The sequence below is a fragment of the Chelmon rostratus genome, chromosome 4, assembly GCF_017976325.1.
Source record: "Chelmon rostratus isolate fCheRos1 chromosome 4, fCheRos1.pri, whole genome shotgun sequence".
NCBI classification, from domain to species: domain Eukaryota; kingdom Metazoa; phylum Chordata; class Actinopteri; order Chaetodontiformes; family Chaetodontidae; genus Chelmon; species Chelmon rostratus.
The window spans coordinates 12,874,198-12,891,659 of NC_055661.1; the positions used below are offsets into that span (position 1 = coordinate 12,874,198).

The following is a 17,462-nucleotide window of genomic DNA, read 5'->3' on the forward strand; positions in this document are numbered from 1 at the left end:
AAGGTACAAGGTCTCTCCAAAGGCAAGAGAGGGAAAATAAGTTCTGCTCCATTCACAGGAAAATTAACTGTTTTCCATATCTTGCGCACATAGTTACCAATACGAGCCTGATTCCAAAGAAGTTTGGATTCTGTGTAAAAAATAGATTAAAACAGTAATATCTTTATACTATCATGTGTTTCACAAAGTGGTGAACCTCGCTCCATCCTTGTTTGGGAACAACTGAGCCTTTCCAGGTTGTTCCTTTCATACCCAATCATGATACTATCACCTGTTACCAATCAACCTGTTTACCTGTGGAATGATCCAAACAGGTGTTTTTGGACAATTCCACAACTTTCCAAGTCTTTGGTTGCTCCTGTCTTGTCCCGAGTTGTTTGAAACATGTTGTTGGCATCAGACTAAGCATAAGAAGATATTTTTATAAAAATCAATGAAGCTGATGAGGTCACACATTAAATATATTGTGTCTGTACTTGTCACTGTTCTGTATATGTCAAAAAGTATTTGCAAATGATCACATTTTGTTTTACCTTGGATGTCAGGGTTGGTTAGAAAAGATTGAACAAACATCCTGGTTGTTACTCTGAAAGAAGACACTTCAGCCAAGACGCGTTTCTGAATCAGCCAGTGCAACAATATGAAAACTAAGAGCAAACCTGTGTACATCTGGAAGACCAGAATCAGAATCAGGTTTTAACAGCCAGTTTTAACAAATTGCTGTTGATTACTGATTACTGTTTACTGTTGATCTCAATGTACTTGCACACAGAACAATTTACATGAAGATAGACACAGACCAACAGCTAAAAACAAGAGCAACAAAGTGTTTCTGAAAGAACAGATCAGCTAATCCTCACACAATATCAGTAATTTCCAAATGCATAAGGAATTGTATCACAAGTGACACATCAGATGTGTTAAGGCACCTTTCCACACTGGTTCCACGGCACTTGGTACCAGGTGGCTCTATTTACATGACACATGTTTGCTCAGCTGTTTTGCAAGAAACACTAAAGAAAAGCTGAGTAACTTCTTAAAATGTGCAACCACAGTTTGTGCATCTGTGGTCAGGGAGAATCAATCATAATGTAGAGGGGCGACATGGACTGACTGAGCCACAATAGCAAGCTTGAAGAAAAATAAGAAGACAAACGCCCTCAGTCCAAACTAAACACACACCCAGCAGCAGTCCACACACAGCTGACACCATGCAGCTCCTCATTTAAACTGGTCAGATGCCAGAGCCACAAAATGGACTTTGGACAGCAAAGACTCTTAAAGATGTTTAATAAAATGCAACACGTCGACAAAATCAGTAAAACTCGATCAAGCAACAGTCAATAATGGCCCACAGCATGCACAGGACAAAGTATTACACCCAATGCTATGGCTGTATGTTAGAGAAATGTTGCGCAAGGAAATAAGAGCTGTGAAACTTGGGTTTCTACAGAGGGTGAAGGAAGTGACAACTGACGGAGCAGATGCAGTGAGGCAGCCGACAGATATTCAATATTGATTCATTGCATTCTTAAAGAGCGATAGAGGCACAACTGAACGCCTGCAGTTGTCAGATGGAGAATAGCACCAGTATAAGGAGGATTAAAACATCTTACCTAACAGGATCTGGGTTTACGGAGACAACCTGTCTCTGTTCTACTTAACTACAGAAACCAAACAAAACATGACAGAGGGGTAGAAGCCAAGAGGCGCCAAGAACCACTGGTGCCACCTCTGGAGAATCCATTTGCTGTGTTTTGCATTGAGTGACTTAGGCAAATTCACACCAGGACAACCCATACATGTTTGTATGTGCACACTACAATATTTACAAAACCCATTACTCAACATGTCAAGTAGCCACACTTTGAACCTGTGTGCAAATAAGCACAATATCTAGTGTTCACTCCATGTTTGGGCCCAAAACAATACTGCCTCTAATACTGTCCCTCTTACAGCGTGTCATGTATGTAATTTCAAAGACAGAAGTGATTACAACAAAGCTGTTCTGTTGACTCTTCCTGTGCAGAGGGAAGCAGAAGTGGTCGCTTTGTTTCATACCACTGTTCATCACAGGCATCATGATTTCCTACATGCTAGATGGTGCAAATTACATTGCGCCACTACACATGTTCACCATGCTTCCCCAAATGATGAGGCAGGTTTGATGCTTACAAAACCTTTCATAACCCCAATTCAAAAAAAGTCTGGTCACTGTTTAAAACATCAATAAAACAGAATGTGATCATTTGCTAATCATTTTTGACATAGATCTGACAACAGTACAAAGACAATACATTTCATGCTTTACCTCATCGATTTCATTGATTTTTGTAAATATCTGCTTATTGTGAATTTGATACCAGCAACATGTTTCAAACAAGTTGGAACAGGAGCAGCAAAAGGCCGGGAAAGCTGTGGTATGCTCCAAAAACACCTATTTGGAACATTCCACAGGTAAGCAGGTTCATTAGTAACAGCTGATAGTATCATGATTGGGGTATCCTTGAAAAGGCTTGTTCACAAGCAAGGATGGGGCAAGGTTCAACACTTTGTGTATAAATTGTTGTATTGTGTAGAGGATATTACTACATGGACTCAGGAACACTTCGTAAAACTGTTGTTGGCAAAAACTTCGCAAATGACAACTTTTTGGGACTCAGAATTGTATATATGACAGTGATAATGGTCTAATGAGAATAGATGTAAACACAGTACTAAATGTAATGTGTCTCTGTAAGAAAGGCTATGAGGAGAAAAGCCAAATGTTTTCTACATTGTGTGCAGGTACCCATCTGATAGGGTGGACAATCAACTGTGGGTGCCTGATCATTAAGAATAGCTCCGACATTGATCCATTTCTCTAGTTGTTTGCAGTCTGCAGGTTTTATTTCAACCCACTACAGCAGCTGATGTCACCCCTCAACACACCTCAAACGACTCTCGCTTATGCTCAATGGGGCTGGGTGATATGGTCCTAAAGGAATATCACAGTGTTTTTGGGCATTTCTGCGATGGCAATATTCTTGTCAATATGACAAAATACTGTAAAATACTTCATTCATAATTTCAAAAACATAAAATTGCAACAAAATATGTGGCATAGTTTTCTATGTCAGCATAAATGTAACAGTTTGGCTTTAAATATTCAATAAAAACTGAACCAACCTTCCTGGATTTTTCTCTGCTTTGTAGTCAACTAGGTGCTTCTGGTCAAGGTGGTGAAATAAGTTTGTTGCATTGCCTCTTCTTGTTACAGTCACTTCTTACATATTACAGTGGTTTGTTGTACATCTGATCTCTCGTAACCAAACCACTTCCACATCGCTGTAGTCGCTCCCCTTTACAGAACTAACTCCTCCACCAAAACGCCGGTAGAAATGTTATGTTCGCTTTCAATCATGTTGGTTGTTGCTGTGTGACTGACGTCATTACATCAACAAGTTGGAATATTGCCATTATCAAGATATGAATGGTATTTGCAAATCAAAAATTATACCTGTATGATCATGAGTGAGACGATATGGCATACCCCTAATGCTCGATAAACTGAGCAACTTAGCAACATGTGAACATCGGCATTCCACATCTCTGCACCCAGGTACTCATGCCTTTCACTCGTCACATAGCAACGCTCAGTCTCCTGGTGTTGTGCAGCAGCACATAAATCCAAAATGTTGTCACATTTTCCAGATGTTTTCATGGAGATGACGTCTTTTATTTCTAAACGCTGAATGGTTGTTAGAGAAACAAAGCTCTGCTGCTTTATTGCTGTCGACAAGCCAGATTTATACATGTAGTTAGGGTAAAAACAATGCTTTAGGAAGTTGGTATCTTTTTTTGGTTGCAATTCTGTTGCGCAAACTGGCCGGAGGTTGCCTGATATCTCATTCTCGCACATTATGAATAACCAGACCTTGACTAGAGTGATAAGGCATTCAATATCTAAAGCATAGCTTAGTGACAGTGGTCCAGGAATGAATCTCCTTAAAAACCCCTGCTGGGGTGTTTTTATACTGTAGCCAGTGTGGAAATCACCACTGTGCTTTACATTATCAACCTGCTTGGTTCTAGAACTGTTGTCCAGAATTTTGTTTTGATTTTTCTCAAATTCCATGTTTTCTTATTAATCTCATGTGGATTTAAAGAGCAAAAGGCTGTTTTCTTGAGTGTGGAGACCATTCTTCATTTTAAAAAATACAGCAAAAGCCAATTGTTGCTTTGTGTCCTTTTAATCAGATGATCAGCCAATCAGATGAAACCCCAGCTAGCAATCAGCTACCTTCAGATTGGTGACAACTTGGTGGTGACTGCGAGGTTAGCTAGCACAGAATTCATGTACAATTTGTTCAATAAAAACATGGCCAGAATTATTTATTTATTTTCTTCAGTCAGCGAGCACAGGCATTTGTTCATTATTGCAAGTCATGACATCAACAAGATTTTCTTCAATTACACAGGCCTACGCAGGACTTCTGTTCCTATGACTCAGTGACCTCTGACCTCACAGAGAGGGCTTTTTGCCCTCGGGAAATACAGAAATGATCACATTGTGCAATAAAAGCCTTATACAAAGACAATCCCTGAAAGTGCACAGCTGACCCTTTAAGACCCTTCATTTAACACCTTAATTGGCTAAAGGGAGGCCGGCCTGCTGCGATAGGTGGTGGGGGACCCATGTGGGGACAGGGAGGAGCCACCGGGACAGAAACTTTGAGAGGTGGCTGACTGAAGGATAAAGTCGAAACGATGAGAGCTAATGGGTTAATCCTCTTTTTCTTCAAACCCACATTTGGGAGGTGGAAGATTGCAAGGTCTGAGCAAACAGGGCAGAGTGATAAGAACGAGAGCTAAGGGTCTAATTCCAACGAGATAAAGAGACCCACACCGCTTCACATACATGCACATATGTACATATAAAACTGGCTGCTTGCATAGGTACGAAGCCTGTAAAATCTACACTAGAAAGAGCATTAAATCCTTCTACTGCCACAATCCTCTGTGCAGTGAATGTGAAGGAAGAAAGAAAACACTGACAAATGGTGACTCCAACACGATTGCTACAAACTAGTTTTGTGCTGAAGTTCTCATAAAGCAACAGACACAAACACCAGTCCTCAGTCAGTAGTTTTACTTTCATGTACCAACCTCAGAGCAGATGCATATCTAGCATTTCAGCATTTGGAATAAAAGTCTTCATTTCGTTTCATGAAGCGAAAGAGCAAACTAAAGCTGTGCGGTTTGAGATGAACCGGGTGAGGTCTTCGTTAGACTTCAAAGTGAGAATTAAAATGAACTTCTGTCCGCTCTGCTTGAGTGGAAAATCAGAGAGAACCAGATTCTTGAAGTGGCAATCCATAAGATTTATGATCTTCGTCTCTATCTCTGGTGCTAAGTGCTCACGTTTCTGCTCTTTAGCTGCTTAAGTTCACATGTAAATGAGTGTGGGTGATACTACACTGCAACTTTGATTTTCTGTTGATGCAGTTTGTCTGTGCTGTACTTTCTTTATCAAATTAGCTATCGTGTTCAGGCTCATGCTACAACTGCTTTGAATAAAAGACTCCAACCTGACTTGTAGTCAGATGACTTATGTCATAACCAGCTTCAGCGTAAAGAGTATATGTGTGTAAGTGTACTCTGTCAGTAGTGAAGCAGGCTTTGTACTGATGTTATCAACACAAACATTCCTGTACAAATATGACACTTCTCTGTGGGGTTCTGACTGTAGCAGCTCCAGAAAGCTTTTTCAGTCCATCTCTATTTTTTGATATTGACATCAAGTTTTCAGTGTCATTCAATCCTGCCACCTGAATACACAGCATCAGTTTAATACATCATTATGCAATCTGCAGCGTAGCACACTAAATAACTATAAAATTATCGGGCCTACAAACAAAGCTGTCCTTCCCCTTTCCTAAGACTTTCCTATTAGTTTTGCATTTTATTTGCAATCAAAGCATAAGTCAATTTTTCATTTTTCATTTCTGTTCAGGGGGGAATAAAAGTACTTCAACATGTACATTTCTTATCTCCCATGTTGTCACATCTCCAACAGAAAAGCAGCCGGACAGCAACTAACTTCTAGGTTGTTTGTGCAACACAAAAAATATTTGCTTCAATTAACAGCTTTGAGCTCTTCCTCACAGTTAAAATTAAGCTGAGTAGGTGAGTTTTATTCTTTTTTTTTCCCCAAGAAGAGGCTATTCTAATATTATTATAAAATAAAACAAAGAGTAAATGTCTTAAAAGAGATTAGCGGCATGTCTCTAATGCAATGTTGTGCAAATGGAAAAAAATATTCCAACCACATTAGGTCAAGATCTTACTGAAGGGCCTGGTCTATGAGTGACAGAGAAGACCCCTATCTAAAACCTAAATGCTCCTTAAATTGAAGTGGTGAGAAGTGCACAGAACTGAATAAAAAGCCTTCACAGTCTGGGTAAAAATAAATAAATAGAGAAAGAATTCTAGCTGCAACACACTCGTAGTAACATCGTATCACAGTTACTTTAAAAATGAAATATATTAAGATTTACTTCATAAATTGTGTGCTATAGTTAATATCAAGTTGAATTTCACCTAATTTCCACATAACAATATTTTCTATGACAATCTATTTCAATTTCCTTTTTATTCAATGTTGACAGATTAATTTTATATTAGGCATTACATTCATTAGATTTATTTTTAAATGGTTCTGTTCTGTCATGAGGTCTTGTAAACACTGGTTTGCATTTAATATGACAGAAGTTGTAGAGTAACTGTGAAGGGAGTAGCCAAACAGTAGCCATTCATGATCCTCTCTACATAAAAAAAAAGCATAAAAACAAGAAGTTGTTCAGTGGCGCTGGTCTTGATTATGAGTCCCTCTCTCACATTCCTTGCTGCATTACCTCGCAAGGCAATAACACAGGCTCCATTGAGCCCCATTGCACCAACAACAAGATCATTGAGGAAGTGTCGCGCAGGCTCGTCACGCACTTTCCACTGACCTCTTCCAGCGAGCCGAGGCAACACAGCGAGCCAAATCTGATTAGCCCCAGCAATGCCATAAATTGAGTGAGCATAAAGCAAAAATAATCCAGTGTTCCACATCTCAGCAGTGAAATCTGTCGCCATCTATCAAGCAGCAGGAGCCAGCTGTGCTGGCGAGCAAGGCTCAAAGTGATTTGAACTGATGTTACAGAATGAGTGACCTGAAGTTCACTCTAATAAATACAAAAAGGTATGGACTCAAGTGTTGGCACAATGTTTTTCACTCGGAAATGAGTGATGGAGAGGAAGGAAAATGGCCCATCTCTGTGCTGGTAAATTCACATTTCATGTATAAATTTGACTGATGTTCTTCTTTAGGACAAGTGCAAAAGCAGAGAAAGCTCATTTCCTTCTACTAATTAGATTATTGATGCTGATTAGGTTTTTTTTTTTAAAATAAGACATTAAACAGTAAGACAAACAAACACTTGTGGGATTAAAAACTACGATTTTAATGTTGGATATTAGCACAAGATATCAGCGATGAACGACTTATAGTATCATCCTTAAAATTACCACACTACACAAAGTCTTTCTTCTTGAGTAAAAGGGGTCAAGTAGAACAAAACATTCCTACGTGGGCTGAAAAGATCTGATTTTTATATATGTTGGAAACAAGTGCTATTTAAAGACAGGATAGCCTACAGGGAAAATGCACAGAAAACATTTTTACCCAGCTACGTAGAGCGACTTCCTCTAACCACAGGAAAAGTCATCAGATGAATAGCTAGAATGAAAAAAAAAAGCCTCTGCTGATTCAGCTGTATTTATGTTCGCTGCCTCACGGGTGGATATTGACCTCGCCATGTTACAACCTCACCTACAGCTTCACGTGGAGACCGTAGTAGCATGACAGCTAACATAAATCTCATGTGATGACAGCTCTAGTGGAGAAACACAGGCCATTCTGGAGGAGGCAAACACCGTCACTGCCGAAGGGAAACAACAACTCTGTCACTTCATGTCTCACTCTGATCTGGTTAAAATGTTGTCCCAGCTCTTGCTCATTCATTTTTCCTTTTGTTCCTTGCACTTCAACCACCAGTTCGAGCAGCACTTTTCTGACATGAGCTTGGCAGAATCTGAACAATTAAAGCTTGCGTTGAGTGCAGGATTATTGTAATTGGTTGCATTAGTGTCCTTGTGTCCTTTCAGTTTGTTTTATCAGAAAAAATGTGCTGATTGTGCAGGGGAAACAAAATCCTTGAAATATAACTTGTTACCTTAAACACTCCTTTAACACCACTCTACTACCCGTGCAACGCAGTAATAAATCTGTGCTGTTATCGTGCTTACTGTGAGCTGCAAAGACAGCCCACCAAGTCAAATTCCTCACGTGTGTTAGCCGACTTTGCCATAAAAACTTTGAGAGATTCAGGAGACAGGATGCATGTTGCTGCTCGCAGAGTTCAATGCACTGCTATTGTAACTCTAAACTGACGGTATGATGATAGTTCCTCTAGTGCGGGAGAGGTGGGGTAGGGGGTTTGCATTTTCATTGAATGGCATGAACGTCCCAAACTGGATTAACGTGTTGGTTTATATGGTGACTGTGCAGTCACGTCATGGCATTGTGATCTTTAACAATCAAGTCCATTGTCTACAGAGAGGCAATGGACGAGTGGAAATCTTAGATAAAAGAGCTCTCTGAATTGTACAGGGAGACATCCAGAACAAAAATTATCACCTCTGTGCTAAATGCGGATTACAGCTTCATGTGCCTGCACACCGGCTAATAAAAACTGGCAGCTATGTCTACTCCCGAGGGACGTGTATCTTTTGGCAAGGATCCGATTAAATTAGCTTTTGATTGCTTGGGCAGGCTGCCAGTGCAGCAGACGCAAATATGAAATACAAATGCTTCAGATTTGACGGACATGTCAGCATGTTGCAGCTGTGTGCTGGTATCCAGGCAGACAAGTACCAGGATAGATCACGCTGACTCTGACCCAAGTGCAGGCTGCTGCCTGAATACACAAAACCTACAACTGTCCCAGAGGCTTGGTTCGGGAACTGCAGGGTATCCCAAAAGCTCAGACCCTTCCTTAGTTTGCTCTCCGCCTGCGTCACCGTCAGCCCTGCTGGGATTCCCCCATGGCTCCGGCCCAGGCAGTGAAGTAACTTGTGAGGGTTTTTTTTTTTTCCTGCATTTTTTGGCAGGATAACAGAGTTAAAGCCCCACGTGCCGCACAGGCCCTTCAGAAATGTAGCTTTTGGCACAGGAACAGCTGAAAGCCAGCCAAGCCGCGCTGCTTCCCACTTCTTTAATGGCAGGAAAGCTTGTGGTGCGCAGACAGCAGCACTCGCATTCACTGGGCTGATATTTACAGGTGGGTTATTACTGAAACATTCAAGTGACACAATGCAGGCCTGAAGCCAAAGCCCACACCCTTAAGCCTTGGAGGGTGATTTGAATGCAGTGACAACATAAAAAGCAGCCTTTACAACCTTGTAAAGGATTATAGTTTGATACTAAGAAAACAAACGGGCGTCAGACCTGTTTGTCTCGTCCGTGCATGTTTGTCTGTCATTAATTCCAAGCCACTAACCAGTTTACTGGCCAACTGCCAGTGACTGCCGCTCACTCAGCCATGATGCTTGGAGGCAAACTGAGCATGCTATTTGCATTTTACATTTAGTGCTTCCAAATGTTCTTCAAATACCCTCGGGCTGAGATCAGCCATCGCAGGAAGCTGTGTGGATTTCTTTTGAATGTCTAAATGACAACGCGGCCGGCCTTACATGTTGATGTGTACCGTGAACAGACTTCAAAACACTGAGGTGTGAATCTACAAACAACAAACACAGATCTGGCTCTAGCTGGGATGAACATGACTAATACACAGGCCTTTGTGTGAGCCGAGTTTGAGTTGGTTTCAATACAGATCTCACCAAACACTTTAGGCCAGAGGGAATATTTTGCAAGTCATGAGAAGGAAGTCATGGCAAACACACTCCTGAGAACCAAGAGCACACAACTTCAGAACTATGAGAAGACAGGCAGGGATGACAGCCAAGAAGTAATACCTGTGTCTGCTCTTACAATGAAACTAGGCTTAAATTAAATGTGCACCTCTGATGCGATGGCAATATCTCACTGGCTGGAAAAATATTCTGGTAAACAGCAAATGAGAATCAAATTAGGGCTGCAATTAAAACATAGTGTTACTACTGACTGATTATCTTTTTAAACAATACTTTTGCCTCTAAACTGTCACAAAATGGTCCCTAACAACCTTTAATTATTTCAAAAATTCAAGGCAATTACTGCATAGTCCTTGTTCAAGCTGAACAATCTGAACAATATAAACCTGAGAAAGCCAGCAAATCCTTACATTGGAGAAGCTTGAACCATTATTTCCAGATAAATGACTGATGATTAATTACTACATGAATTTTCAGCTGACCTACTGTGCTAGTGCTGCATTAAGTTTATATAAATGTAATCCTTTTTTGATTAAAGTAACTGATTCTATTACACAATGAAATGTTGACTTTTGGTTTCTTTCTAGTAGCGTGCCAACTATTGCACAAGCTTCTCCTTCATGGCCACAACATTTTTCTTGAGGCAATACTTGTCTTTTTTGGTATCTTTAGATATTTACATAGTCACTTTTACATCAGCTATTGCCAACAACAGTCTAAAACAATTAATACTGACAATCTAACCGCTGGCGCTTGCAATAAGTAATTCATTTCCATCAGCTGTAACAGACTAATAACTTAAGAAATCTGCATTGCATAACTAATGCAGCTTTAAAAGCACAATAATCAAGCTATAAGTTGATAGTTTAACAACTAAAATTCTACAATATGTGAATCACAATGTTGACATCATATTGGTATCCCCAGGTCATGTTGTGCCACTTTTTTCAAGACCTTCTTTTGATAGGACATTACAGAGCATCCACAAAAATACAACCTAGGCATCGGTTCTTCAAATCAAGAGCAACAACAAGCGTCTTTATATAAATCCAGTTTCGTAACGAGCAGTGTTACTTATTAAGGCCAACCGACATTATGCAAAAGCAAGGGGAGGCCTTTTAAGACCTGATCGCCAGCCATACGTTTCTAATCCACAACGTAAATGCCCCCCACCCACTCGTTGCAGCAGTTTTTCTCTCCACTGGAAACACTGAGCTGGTACAGTTGGCCGGTGCCGGCCACAGGATACCATATGTCAGACTGGACCAAACAGATTAGTGTGGCAATTTCTGGGCAAGCCTCTAAGGTGATTGGAGGATGGTGGGGTCTATGGGTGCAATAAGGGCCTGGAAATCTCTCTTAAGAATTCCAGTGCTTAATAATCACATTGAAAGGCTGCAGGAGCCAAATTCCACAATTTAACATCTCACACTTTTGTTTTTGCTTGCTAACTACAACTTTACATAGCTGGGAGCATAAGAAACCAGGTGCAGTAAAACCTGACCATTATTCTACCAATGGCTGGTGGATGTTCACCATTAAATTCTAAAAGTAAACTTCCAAAGGAAAAGACTCTCTCGGGCTCCTTCTTCATCCTGTTCCTGTTGTTCAGATTTCTGGTGCAGGTTTGCCTCATCAATTTGTGACATCACAGTAAACCGAAATAATGTCAGAGGATTTACGTTGAATTAACTTTCATCATGCAAAGGACAGTTCATAACCATGTTTCTGTGATCTCAGTTTTACAGTAGAATAAAACATGTGGGCCAGTGTCTTGTATTCTTCTAAAAAACTGCTTAGGACGTATCTTTAAAATTGTTCATTTTTACACTACAACATGTTTTTCATTCAAGTTTTCACCTACAGAAGCTGGAAAATCCTCTGAAACCACATTTAGCTCACACTGAGCCCAGACTTTCTGTTTTCAGAACATACATGTTTAAGGTCATTCAGACAAAGTGCTACACAACGCCTTAAAACCAAACCAGTTTCCTGTGAATGTTCTCCACCCCACCCCCACTACTTGGTGAGAAACTATAACACCACAAACCAAGTCAGTTTTGGTTGTGGCTGTGAGGTTTGTCAGCTTGACACAATCAGCCAGACCTTCCTGAAAAACACATTAAGACGACCCCTTGAGCTTTTTCTGAATCCACTTGGGAAGAAAAGTTTGCTGCCCCCTTTCATGTCCGCTGATGTCATACGGAGGAATACACTGCCTGTTGTGTACAGCGGATTTTCCCACCACCCTGCTGTAGCACTGAACGCAGCTCATTGTGTCCACATCGCTCCCCTGACATGTTGGACTTGACTTGGTCTCAGCCACTAATAGATGCTGACTTTTTTTTCTTTTTATCTGCCCACTCCACCTTTGCTTTGCACTTTCAAAGAAATACCTAACAACTTAAGGGATTTCACCTGCGAGAGAGTGACAGAGCCCAAGTCAAATTCCCTGTATGTGCACACATACTCGGCCAATCAAAACAATTCAGTCTCAAATCATATTAAATGTTAAATAGGGCTGTGCCTGTGTTGATCCATGAGTGCTTTTGTTTACATCTACACATAGGCTGCCTACCACAATATTTCAACATCTTCACCACTCTGTTTTGGGTATTTGATAATGTAAGTCGCAAAAAGGCCCCGAAAGCAGCTTCAATTACATTCACATGAAGCCACCAGTTTCCCCCCTTGGCTCTGCTTTGACCCCCAACATGACATTTTGTCAGGTCCAACTTTCTTCACAGGCCCGGTTGTTGGTGCTGTCATAAGCACTGGCTTTTCTATCCAACTTACAGGGCAATAGGATGTGCTGTAACGACAGGGGATGTTTAATGGCGCTGTAACAAACACTTAACACAAAAACGGTGGGTTCAAACTGCACAGGCGCGCCCCCACCACAGGCAAAATCGTTAAAAAAAGCACTTTAATTAGCAGTTTAGCCCACGAATCTGTATTACGCCAACATTTGATTTAACCGATATTGACATCTAGCTCAAGCCCCCGTTTAATACTATAAATAATCAGCTTTTGATATTAGCTAAAGCAGCTAGCCAAGTTATGGCTTTACGACAGTATTTTGGTGAGAACGTGACATCAAGTTAACGGTCGAAATCCGAGCGTTAGCTAGCCGTAAAGACAGCTGAAGTTAGTTTTGAAGCGGCCAGTAAACACGACCACTGCTCGCTTTTATTTTATTTTATTTCATTTTATTGCTCTCTATCTGTAACTACCAAAAAAACCTTTTTAAAAATCTAACACCGGCTCTTCCGTTAGATTTTATTACAAGAACTAGTGCCATTTCACCCACAAGAGGTTAAACTGCGTTCGTTACGGTGACATACGTAATGTTACATCGAGAGAGTCCATCCACTCCCTTAGCAATAGACTGTTGATAAGACGATTTGATAAGATCGATTTAAAAAAAAAAAAAGCAGCGTCTTGTAAGTGACAAGCAAAACAGAAGCAGCAGAGCGAGGAGGAAGCCACGCCAGCGAAAACGATTTATGAGACAGCGCAGACGTAAAGAAGGCGAACGAAAAACACAGAGAAAACATAAACTTACCACATTGGCTTCCGTTCAGTTTTCACACTCTTTGGAACCGGAAGAAACATTCCTGTTTTCCCCGTCTGTGAATGCGGTGTCCCCCTCCGCTTACGCACAGAGAAAAAAGCAGCAAAAAGAGGAAGAGGAGAGCGCGCCCGTGCGTTTATCAGCTACGATTAAAGTGGTTTCATGTGACTGCATGATATCCACGCATTCGGCTCGCGCGTGTAATTGTGTTTTTCAGAGTGTCGGTTTGAGAGCCCGCAACGCTCAGCCAGACAGACAGAGACAGAGAGGCAGAGACAGAGGCGTGGAGAGACTCTCCGGCCTGCACAGTCACATCATTGGTTGACAAACAGTAATCAGATGCAAATTCCTAACCTCTGAATCAGCAGGGGCCGGCCCCCCCACATACACCCCCCACCCCCGCGTATAGGGGATGTCTGTAAATGCGAGGGTGTGAAGTATGAAGTGGGCTAGGAGCGGGGCAAAAAGGGTGGAGAGTGAGGCAGGAAGGGTGCATCAGCCCCAGCTGTATTTTATCCCCTTCACCTAGGCTCTACAAACTTAAAACAGCGCCTTGCTTGCAAAGGGTGTCTGTGAAACTCGATGAAATGTGATTCCACAGGAGTGTCTCACAGTTTGAATCTGGCCGTTTATCTGTTTTGATCATCCATGCATCATGCGAGTCATTTTTCAAGCGAAACTGCCAAATGTTCTGCAGTTCCAGCTTCTCAGTTGTGAGGATTCTGTCAAAACAAGCACTCTGATCACCGTGCACATGTAATTTTCTCTGTTTCCTGACATATTATAGACCAAAGCACAAATCGGTTAATCAAGGAATTAGCTATAGATAAATCCGTGATGAAACTAGCCGTTTTTCAACTTTTCTCTCATTCATGTTTTCCTTCTAAGAATATTGACACTTGCATCTGTTTGGGCCTCTAATAATCCTTCAAGTATGCAATTTTTTTAAAATAAATGTGTACAATGTAAATGTCAGTATTTGTCATGGAGCTTGGGCTAAAGGTGTATGTTTACATTTCCTTTCATTGTTGATTTTTAGTGACGGTGCCTTGGTGGAGAGTCCCTGTTCAGCAGAGAGGCTGGATGAGAGTATTGATGCTGTGTTTGGTGTGAAAACTGTATAAAAAATAAGGTTAAAAGTGAAGCACACCTCAGCTTATTTGCTTAAATCAGCCTGCCTTACAGTGCTGATGCCTAATTTGGTTTTTATGTAAATAATTGATACAGTGGCATTTAATTTCACAGGGTCTCATAGCATTCATTTTGAAAATATGAAGGTGGTAAAGTGGCGTACTGAGTTGGGGGAACTCACCTAAACTAACGCTGAGCAGCTTTTTACTTTCAGAACACATGTGTAGCCGCACTAAATGAATGAATGACTCAGACTTAGATCAATTGATTACTAATATCAAACACATGATAGTAAACTGCTGAGGGAAACTGATGCTACTGCTCTTATTAGACGCAGGGTTGGAGACTCCACTTTGAATAAGATGACAGAATACCAAAAATCTCTCAAAGCCACTGTCTGATTTCATCAGAATGAAACCTAAAACCTGCATTAAATGTTGAAAAAAAACTGCATTCAACACCTCTTACTACATTATATTTCACTTTCAGATACTCCACAGCAGGAATTACATGTTCAGAACGTCTGTTATCTAACATAACTCAAAACTATCCAATTTAATGAGCCCTGTTCCATCTTAATCAAGGTAAACCTGTGTTTAGGTGTCACATAGTGCAACACAAGGACTAATTCTACATTTCAGATTGGAAAAAATGCTAAAAAAAATTACCTGCAGTCTTTTCTGTCCTCATCCCACAATTGTTGACAGCTTCCCAAAGTCACTGGCCATGTCATCGATATCCAAATAAGATTTTTTTTAAAAGGCCTGTGAGTGCTGACTGGTCAGTTGGTGGCTGCAGCTGTTTACTAAAATATAGAGTTGGAGATATTTAAAACAGGAAAATGATCCTCCCTCTGCCTCATCAGATGTAATGGGATCCAGGAGAGAAGTGTGTGCATTGCGCTGACAAAGAGAGAAATAAAATTAAAATCAAACAGACTCTCTGTGGTGATGACACCTATAATTTCACACATGATATCAGAAGAACCAGACAGTGATGATGCATTTCAGCTTAAGTTCGTCTTTGGCAGGGTGTGGTCAGCACAGCGAATGACTAGTTTTATACCCACAATGATGTGAGCATCAAACAGCAAGAGAAAATAGGTGGTGGGAACACAGAAAAACACAAACAAGCTTTTAGAAATAATCAAGCGTCCAGCTTTAATCCCTTCAGGTGAATATTAACAGCATGTGTTCTATCTGATTTTCTTTTCTCAGTGCAGCAGATAGAAAGCTTTCTGGATGCAGATGAGAACAAGTGCTTTTTACTACCAGTTTTCCCAGTATGACTTTAGGATTCTTACTGTACATTACAGCGCTTAACATATTTATTAGACCACCACCAAGTGTAAAGTGTTACTGCCCTAAATTAACAGTATTGCTGATTACCAAAACATTCTTTTATGTTTCTATGATGGTTAATCCACCGGTATGTGCAAACTCTTAAATCAAAATGATATCTTTAATGCTAAAATATGCCTTGGACTCGATTGCAGGGACTCGTACTTATAAAATGCTTTAAGGAAGAGGCCGAAAACAATGTCAGGCACCTCAAGGTTTCAAGTACTGAAGACAGAAGGAAGACCACTGCTGATTAATGCTTCTAGATTAGAATCTGAAAAAGTCTCTGAAGGAACAAGGCTTAAAAGGAAGAATAATTGCAAAGAAGACATTAATGAGGCCTGCAAACATCCAAAAACGCCTAAACGTTGCCAGGGAGCACAAACACTGGACTGTAGATGACTGGAAGAAGGTACTCTGGATGGAGCAGTCCACGTTTTCTCTTCAGTCAGCATTGTTGTGTTTATGGCTGCAGAAAAGCAGGAGAACGTTTGGATGCTTGATGCATTGCACCCACAGTGAAACACGGTTCCATTATGGTATGGGGTTTTATTTGTAGAAATGGCATGGGCTAATTAGTTTAAATCGACGGTATCGTGAACAAGAAGGTCTACCACAACATCTTGGCGCATCATGGAATCCCTTCTGGATTGAACCTGATCAGTCGTGAGTTCATATACCAAGAAGACAATGACCCCAGGCTCACTGCAAAGCTGTGCAGAGACTACTTGACCGGGAAAAAGGAATCTGGAGTACTGGAAATGATGGACTGGCCAAGTCAATGTCCGAACTTGAATCCCATTGAACAGATCTGGGATTTATTGAATTCAAAAATAGATCACACAAAAGTCTCATCCAAAGCGAGTCTCTGGGAACAGCTAGAAACTCTTTGGAACTCAATAATAAAAGAGGCTGTCGAAAAAGTATTTAAAAACAGTGCCAGCAAGGATGCAAGCAGGGTCGAAGGAGGTCATACAAAATATTCTGATTTTAAGTTAATATATGTGAATAAGGACTATTTAGTTGTTCCAGTTTGAAACAAGTTTTTGACAGATTTCTAAATATTTGTGTTTTCTCGTTTTTATGACAGGTGGTCTAATAAATTTGTTAAGCACTGTACATAAACATAAAACTCACAGAAAAGTTATCCTGTTTTAATTGCAAATACTTAGTGTTTGACTTCGTGTAACTAAATGTTTGCCATGCAAATATGAGTCTGGGCTGCAGATTCAAGGTATTCAGTCTTTTTTAAATGCTTTTCTTAATGCTCATACATGCTTTCATGAGAAGCGTTAATTTGTTTGATTTGTAACATATAATGATTCAGAAATCAATGTATCCATTTTAATGTCTCAGTTTATCTCTGAAGTTTTTGTTTGGACATCTGTCCAGCTACTTTTTAAGGTACAGTGCAAACAAAGTGAAGCCCAAAATTCTTCAAGCAACACAGATGA

At 40.5% G+C, this 17,462-nt stretch overlaps 1 protein-coding gene across 3 annotated transcripts in view; it reads right to left on the minus strand.

Annotated features, from left to right (window-relative positions):
• Nucleotides 1-13,782, minus strand: part of arid3a (AT rich interactive domain 3A (BRIGHT-like)) — a 48,446-nt gene extending 34,664 nt beyond the window's left edge. For all 3 annotated transcript variants that reach the window (XM_041935140.1, XM_041935141.1, XM_041935139.1), the window contains exon 1: nucleotides 13,529-13,782. The gene's annotated coding sequence lies outside the window, so the exon portion shown is untranslated. The remainder of the gene's footprint in view (nucleotides 1-13,528) is intronic.
• Between the last annotated feature and the right edge of the window lie 3,680 nt (nucleotides 13,783-17,462).